Source organism: Odocoileus virginianus, chromosome 8 (genome assembly GCF_023699985.2).
Source record: "Odocoileus virginianus isolate 20LAN1187 ecotype Illinois chromosome 8, Ovbor_1.2, whole genome shotgun sequence".
Lineage (NCBI taxonomy): Eukaryota > Metazoa > Chordata > Mammalia > Artiodactyla > Cervidae > Odocoileus > Odocoileus virginianus.
In genome coordinates, this window is record NC_069681.1 from 6406188 (window position 1) to 6414571 (window position 8384).

The window sequence follows — 8384 nt, forward strand, 5'->3', positions numbered from 1 at the left end:
AAGTGTGATATTACTATCAATAGCATTTTCCCCTTGGCTTAGATGGTAAAGAATCTGCCTGCAATGTGGGAGACCCACGTTCAGTCGCTGGGTCAGGAAGATCCCCTGGAGAAAGGAATGGCAACCCACTCTAATATTCTTACCTGAAGAACCCCATGAACAGAGCAGCCTGGCAGGCTACGGTCCACGGGGTTGCAGAGTCAGACAGGACTGTGTGACTAACACACACACACATTACTATCAATGATCAAGGTAAAATAAGAAAAATACATGTATGCTTCCATGTGTGTGTGAATATATACATCTACATTTTTTTGGTCTGATTTGATTTCCTTACCTAGGGAATGCATACCATAATTCTCTAAGTATCTGAAAGCAATAAAATCTAGTTAACACATAAGTACATTTTTACATTGATAAAGAAAACCCAATGTGATATTTGTGAGGACAAGAAAGTCACCTTATATAATGCTAAATATAATTTCACTTTGTTATGAGAAAATTATCTCAGTCCTCCAATAGTATTTTTCCTGTATAAGGAATGTATAAGAAGCTCTTTCTTATCTTTGAAGAACTTGATGGAATACCAAGGCCATTCTTCCTGGCCATCTCCTCACACCAAACCTGCTGGTTGGAAGCTATGCCTCTGACATTGCTTTACTTCACTTACACTCTTCAAGCACCAGGGTTTTGTTTGTTTGTTTGTTTGTTTGTTCTTAGATTATGATTCATATGTTTCTTGGGGGAAGAGGAAGAAACTTTTTCTTACTTATCTTTGCTATGCTTTTAACCTGAATTCTCATCTGAACTCCAGAAGAAAAAATAGTATTTACTTATTATATTATCCTTTGGTTTATATTTTGTTAAGCCTAACAACTGGTATATGACATGTGCCATTTTCTTATGGTCTTTGCTATTCTGAGTGAAATATTATCTGCCTTTGCCTTTGATATCTGCCATTCAGCTTACTTGGATTTTTGGTCAGGATAATATGCCCAATGCTGCTATATTCAATGAGACCTGATGAGGTTAAAAATTCTAGTAACCTCAATATGACAAAAATATGATTGGAGATACATTTCACCAGGGAAAATACTTGGCTATTATTTGGAAATTTTTATCAGAAATTACATCAGATATATCACTTAACTGGGCTTTGCTTGTGGCTCAGATGGTAAAGAATCTGCCTGCAATGTGAGAGACCCAGGCCCAATCCCTGGGTCAGGAAGATCCCTTGGAGAAGGAAACGGCTACCCACTCCTGTATTCTAGCCTGGAGAATCCCATGGACAGAGGAAACTGGTGGGCTACAGCCCATGGGGTCACAAAGAGTCAGACATGACTGAGCCATTAACACACACACAGAAGAATCATAAACAGAAAAAGTTGCTCATTCATCTTTTCCAAATTTACCATATACAATTTTCTATATGTGTCTTACTCATGTTTCTGCGAATATAAAATTTGTTTAGATTAAAAGAAATATGATGCTTTTGAAAGGGTTTCCCTGGTGGCTCAGTTGTAAGGAATCCACTTGCTATGCAGCAGACACTGGTTTGATCTTTGGATTGGGAAGATCTCCTGGAGGAGGGCATGGCAACCCACTCCAATATTCTTGATGGGAAAATCTCATGGACAGAGGAACCTGGTGGGCTATGGTTCATGGGATCACAAAAAGTCAGACTTGACTGAAGCAACTGAGTCTGCATGCACACAATGCCTTGAAGATGCACTGATTTATTTGTAAAATTTCTTTCATCATTCAGGTTGCTCTTAGTTCAACAAACTCTATTGAGAAGGAAACACTTAGAGGAAAATTTACGTGTAAGTTTCAACTCTGACCCCTACATGCCTCCATTTGCTAGCTGTGTGACTTGAACAAGTTACTTTTCTTCATAGGTTTTCAATTTCCTCATTAGCAATAGTGAATTAATAATAATAACACATTTGTTAAATTGTAAAAAGGACTAAAGGAGTTAGCATAATTGCATGCTTAAGGCAATACCTGGAATATAATTAGCAGTGATGAGTTTATGCTATTATTACTGTCATGACTACCGTAAGGACTCCAGCTCCTGGTTAAACCCTACATGGGATTTTTCAGGTCTATTAATATAAGCAATTAGAAAGACTTTGCCTGCCAGGCTTCAAGGGGAAAACAGCCTTTCCCACATGAAGCTTGGTGCACTGTCCCTCCTCTGTAGTCAAGGAATCAGGAACCCCTGTGTGGTCATGCTTCCCACACTCCTAGCCTGGTGCCTTCAAGCCTCTGTCTATTTGAGGCTTTGTGCAAAGGTTTTGATTCTTTTTTTCCCTTCTTTTCTATTTCTTACCTCTCACTTCTTTTCTGCTCAGAGGTCTTTTTTAAGGAGCTCTGCCCAAATCCTCATTGTAGGTAAGAAAGGGCAAACCATGGGCATACTTTTCCTGCTCCTACTCAGCACTAGTATTTTCCCACTCCTAGCTCCCCACTCCTCACATCCCCCTTTTTACTCCAAAGCCCATATCCTAATCATTTTGTTGTTTAAGTCTCCCTCAACCACAACATGACTCACATCTGTGATGATCCACCTGACCCTCCACCATTCTATGCAGGAAAACGGAACATGGGAGAGTCTGCACTTCTCAGGTTTTAGACTTGCTTAGGCTACAGCAGTAAGTGATTAAAGGCTTATCACTTTTGTTTTTGGCTTGTTGCTTTAATTGGCTGTTCTGAAGCCTGGCAATTCAGTTCTCACTCTCCCAGTTCAGCTGAGCTCCTAGCATATGAGTAATGAGTGATTCTCTTTATTTAAATGTTGGCAATGTTGTTCTTCTGAAACTCATCAGTGTTTGAATGCTACAAGATCTATTCCAAAGCAAATGTCAGTGTTCACTTATTTAGATCTTAACTGACTAGAGTAGATTAAAAATATTTGAGCACTAGGACTCAAAAATAGAGAATTTAATGTAGCATTGGAAAACAATTTTCAATTATAGAAAGAGCCAAGAATTTGTTCTAAGGAGAATCTATAACAGAAAATGTTCTTCAATAGTTCTAGACAATTTAAAATAAAAATGTTGGTACTTCATCTTAAAAAATGAAAGCAATAAAATAAAGCATTAGTGCCCAATTATGAAAAGCAAATTGATATATATTGCTTGCAAAATAAGAAATTTTAAAAATTACCTGTCTGGCAGTAACCATAGTAATTGAGATTATGGCTTCTAGAGTGTAAATGTCAATGCTCAAATACACCTCTAGTACTTAACCTGAGACTTCAGAAAAGCATGTAAATTTTGTTTCCAGTTTTCCATAATAATATTATCCTAGTGTTGTTGCAGGAGAAGGCAATGGCACCCCACTCCAGTCCTCTCGCCTGGAAAATCCCATGGATGGAGGAGCCTGGTGGGCTGCAATCCATGGGGCCACTAAGAGTCGGGCACAACTGAGCGACTTCACTTTCCCTTTTCACTTTCATGCATTGGAGAAGGAAATGGCAACCCACTCCAGTGTTCTTGCCTGGAGAATCCCAGGGACGGGGGAGCCAGGTGGGCTGACGTCTGTGGGGTCACACAGAGTCGGACACGACTGAAGCGACTCAGCAGCAGCAGCAGCAGCAGCAGTGTTGTTGCAATGACTGATATATATATATATATATATATATATATAAAATGCTTAAAATATTTGTATAGTATGAAATATACAAATCAGTTATTATTAATAAAGTTATTTTCTTATCATCTTAGAATAATAATGCTTATTATTCAATAGTTATCTAACAAAATTTAAACATTGCTATTATTTGAAATACCGGTGGTCTACAGTCCATAGGGTTGCAAAGAGTCATACATGACTGAAGCAACTTAGGAAGGACTAGGCAAAAGAGTTTGATCATCACAGTTTGAAAATAGCCAAATATCCATATATCATATAAGAAAATAAAAATAGAATCCATTTATTAAACAAAGGGAAAAGTAGACTGCTACTCTGAAGATTAGAAAGGTGGATATTTGACCTGAGTGCCACACACTAGTATTTCACAGTTCTAACCTGGGATACAAGATATTCCAAGCTGAAAGAATAATAAGAGGGCAGGACAGCTGTAACCAAAATTTACATTACTCGTGAGATGGAACGAGGAGCCTCCCAGGTGATGCTAGTGTGGAGGCCCCACCTGCCAGTGCAAAAGACATAAGAGACCTGGGCTCCATCCGGGGTTGGGAGGATCCCCTGGAGGAGGCCACAGCAACCCACTCCAGTGTTCTTGCCTGGAGAACCCCACGGACAGAGGAGCCTGGCAGGCTACAGTCCGAAGGGTCACAAAGAGTCAGACACAACTGAAGCGACTTAGTACGTATGCACCGGATGGAATGAGAGGCTGGTCAAGAAGTGGTCTTTGATCACATCAGTTTACATTTCAGATTATGCTAAGAACATTGTATTTTATTTTGTAATGACTAAAGGGAGATAAGACCGCGCAGAAGCATGGCTGTGAGGAGCTACCCCTTGCCCAAGGTCAGGGGCAGCGGCAGAGAGGAGCTGCCCACGCCCGAGGTCAGGGGCTGTGGCCGAGAGGAGTAACTCCCCGTCCAAGGAGCGGCAGCTACGCTGGACATGGAACAACAGACTGGTTCCAAACAGGAAAAGGAGTACATCAAGGCTGCATATTGTCACCCTGCTTGTTTACCTTATATGCAGAGTACATCATGAGAAACGCTGGGCGGAAGAAGCACAAGCTGGAATCAAGATTTCGGGAAAAATATCAATAACCTCAGATATGCAGATGACACCACCCTTATGGCAGAGAGTGAAGCGAACTAAAGAGCCTCTTGATGAAAGTGAAAGAAGAGAGTGAAAAAGTTGGCTTAAGGCTCAACATTTAGAAAATTAAGATCATGGCATCTGGCCCCATCACCTCATGGAAAATAGATGGGGAAACAGTGGAAACAGAGGCAGACTTTATTTTTTTGGGCTCCAAAATCACTGCAGATGGTGATTGCAGCCATGCAATTAAAAGATGCTTACTCCTTGGAAGGAAAGTTGTGACCAACCTAGATAGCATATTAAAAAGCAGAGACATTACTTTGCCAACAAAGGTCCGTCTGGTCAAGGCTATGGTTTTTCCAGTGGTTATGTATGGATGTGAGAGTTGGACTCTGAAGAAAGCTGAGCACCAAAAAATTGATGCTTTTGAACTGTGGTGTTGGAGAAGACTCTTGAGAGTCTCTTGGACTGCAAGGAGATCCAACCAGTCTATCCTGAAGGAGATTAGTCCTGGGTGTTCATTGGAAGGACTGATGCTGAAGCTGAAACTCCAATACTTGGGCCACCTCATGCGAAGAGTTGACTCATTGGAAAAGACCCTGATGCTGGGAGGGATTGGGGGCAGGAGGAGATGGGGATGACAAAGGATGAATGGCTGGATGGCATCACCGACTTGATGGGCATGGGTTTGAGTAAACTCCGGGAGTTTGTGATGGATAGGGAGGCCACGTGTGCTGCGATTCATGGGGTCGTAAGTGTTGGACACGACTCAGCGACTGAACTGAAATGAACTGAAAGGGAGATAAACTTTCAACTAAGAAGGGGCATGATTATTTTTTATTCTAAAATATTAACTATTTTACAAGGATAGATTTGAGGACAAGGATTTGAAAACAGATAAAGTATGGAGAGAATAAAGTTGTCCAAGTGTTAAATACTACAAATATGTGTTAAAACAGTGGTGTTCATAATAGAAGGATAGAAGAGGATGCTTAAGGAATGTTTTACATAAAGACAAAAATGACTGAAGCATATTGAATATGGTGGAGAAAGGATAAAGAGGAGAAATAGGAGTAAAAAATAGCTGAGGTTTCTCATCTGACTTTCTGGGAGACAGTGTTGCCACTAAGGCAAATAAAAGAATAGCTATCCATAAAACTCTTAATTTATGTCAATATTTTGCAGATCTTTGAATAATGTCTTTCAATTTCAGGTCATACTGCCTAACGTTCATAACAATCCTAGAGGTTTTATTAGAATGCTGCAAGCACTTTCTCCCAAACTTTAGCAGGGATGTCTGCACCTGGTTTTCTACATTTCCAATAGCTTGGCTATTTCTATTAATATATAAAGTCCCACATGGCACAGTGGTAAGGAATCCACCTGCCAGTGTTGGAGACGTAAGAGATGCAGCTTTGATCCTGGGTCAAACTACCCCTGTAGTTTGAAATGGAAACCTACTCTGCCATTTTTGCCTGGAAAATGACATGTGTCAGTTAGTTAGAATAGGAGAAAGGAGTCCAGAATGGTGGTGGCTAAAAGACAAAGAAGGGAAAAGCCATGAAAACATAACAAAGGAAGGTCCGAGGACCAGAGTGAGGACCTCAGGTAGAACAATCAGCACTCCTGGCTAGTCCAGTTTACATAGGGCAGGCCCAGGGGGAGGAGAAAAAAACATTAAAATAAAAAAAAAGAGCCAATATTGGGCCAGGGCCGCTCTTCTCTTCGCATCTTTTGGTTCAGCATTCCTTCACACCTCAAGGATATATTTTCCTTTGCTTTCTAAATAAAACTGAGCTGTAATACGGAGCTGTAACACTGGCCCATCCAAGAACTGCAACACCGGTCTGTCCATTGCTTCAAATTGTTGTTGCAATGAGACAGAACTTAGGAAATGACACACTCCTTGACATCTATGGTGCCATGACTCAGATTTAACCTGGATGAAACAACCTCGGTGAGGCCCCCAAAAGGGGGAGGCCAAGGCCAGCAGGAGCCCTGCTTGGCAAATGCCCCCGCGGCGGAAGCTGAACACCAACAAAACCCAGTAACAAAACAGTATGGTACTGGAGGAAAAACAGACACATGGATCAATGGAACAGAATAGAGAGCCTGGAAATAAACACATGCGCTTGTTTCAATTAATCCATGACAAAGAAGGCAAGGATATGCAATGGGGAAAAGACAGTCTCTTCAAAAAGCAGTTCTGGGAAAATCTGATAGCTACTGAAAAGAATGAACTTAAAACATTTTCTTACACCATACAAAAATTAAATGCAAATTAAAGTTAAAGATTAAGACTGAAATGCAAGACCAGAAATCATAAAACTCCTAGAAGAATAATAGGCAGAACATTATTTAACATAAATTATAGCAATAGTTTTTTGGATCTGTCTCCTAAGGCAAAGTATACAAAAATAAAAAATAAGGAAATTGAACCGAGTTAAAAGTAAAAACTTTTGCATAGCAAATGAGACCATAAAAAAATGAAAATGCAAATCACTGAGAGAAAATATTTGCAAATGTATAATAAATATCCAAAGAATATAAGCAATTCAGACAATTTGATATTAAAAATGAAACAGCTCAATTAAAAATGAATAGAAAATATTAATAGAAGTTTTCCCAAAGTATACAGATGGTCAATAGGCACATGAAAAGATGTTCAAAAACTCTAATAATCAGAGAAATGCAAATGCAAATGAAAACAACAATGAGATATCACCTCACACCTATCAAAATTGTATAATCAAAAAGTCTACAATAACAAATATTGCTGATGATGTGGAGAAAAGAGAATCCTTGTACACTGTTGGTGGGAAAGTACATCGGTGCAGTCACTATGAAAAACTGTATGGCATTTCCTTAAAAAGCTAAAAATACAGCTATTATATGATCAGCAATTCTACTTTTGGATATATATCCAAAGAAAAGGAAAACATTAATTAAAAAAGATATATACCTCAATGCTTAGAGCTGCACTATTTACAATAACAAAGGTAGGAAAGAGACCTGACTTTCCATCAATTAATGAACATCAAAATTGAGCCCTAAATTGTTTAAGATATCACTAAAATGTAATTTTATGAACAACAAGCCTTACAATGAACATTATTTAAATAATTCAATCAGTAGACTTTATTTAACACTAATCCATACAAACGAATTCAATCCATGTGTTATAAAATTTGCCAAAATGTGCATTTCAAAAAGTAAAATAAATGCTGGGAAAAAAAAACAAAACAAAAAAATGATTGGTGTTAAAACTGACAAAACCATAGTAGATTCTCAATATAATCATTCAAATGAGTCGACACATATTATACCAAAGTACTCACTACTGGAAACATAAATACTAAATAAAGTATGTAATTACTGCAGAATTTCTTGAACCAATCTTCTTTAAAGAATTTGTAAATTCTTTCAGAGGTCAAGGATTTGTAAACCTGGAATTATTCAACTGAGCAAGTGCCATTCATATATTCATGGATTCATCTATCAGATATTGGTATAGATATTTTTGTCAATCAGTGGCCAAGGAGTGTGAGAGGGAAGGCATTAGTTACATTTATGCACAAAGCAATGCACTTTACACTGTATTTCCTATTCAAATGATAATATTAAAGAAAATCACAATT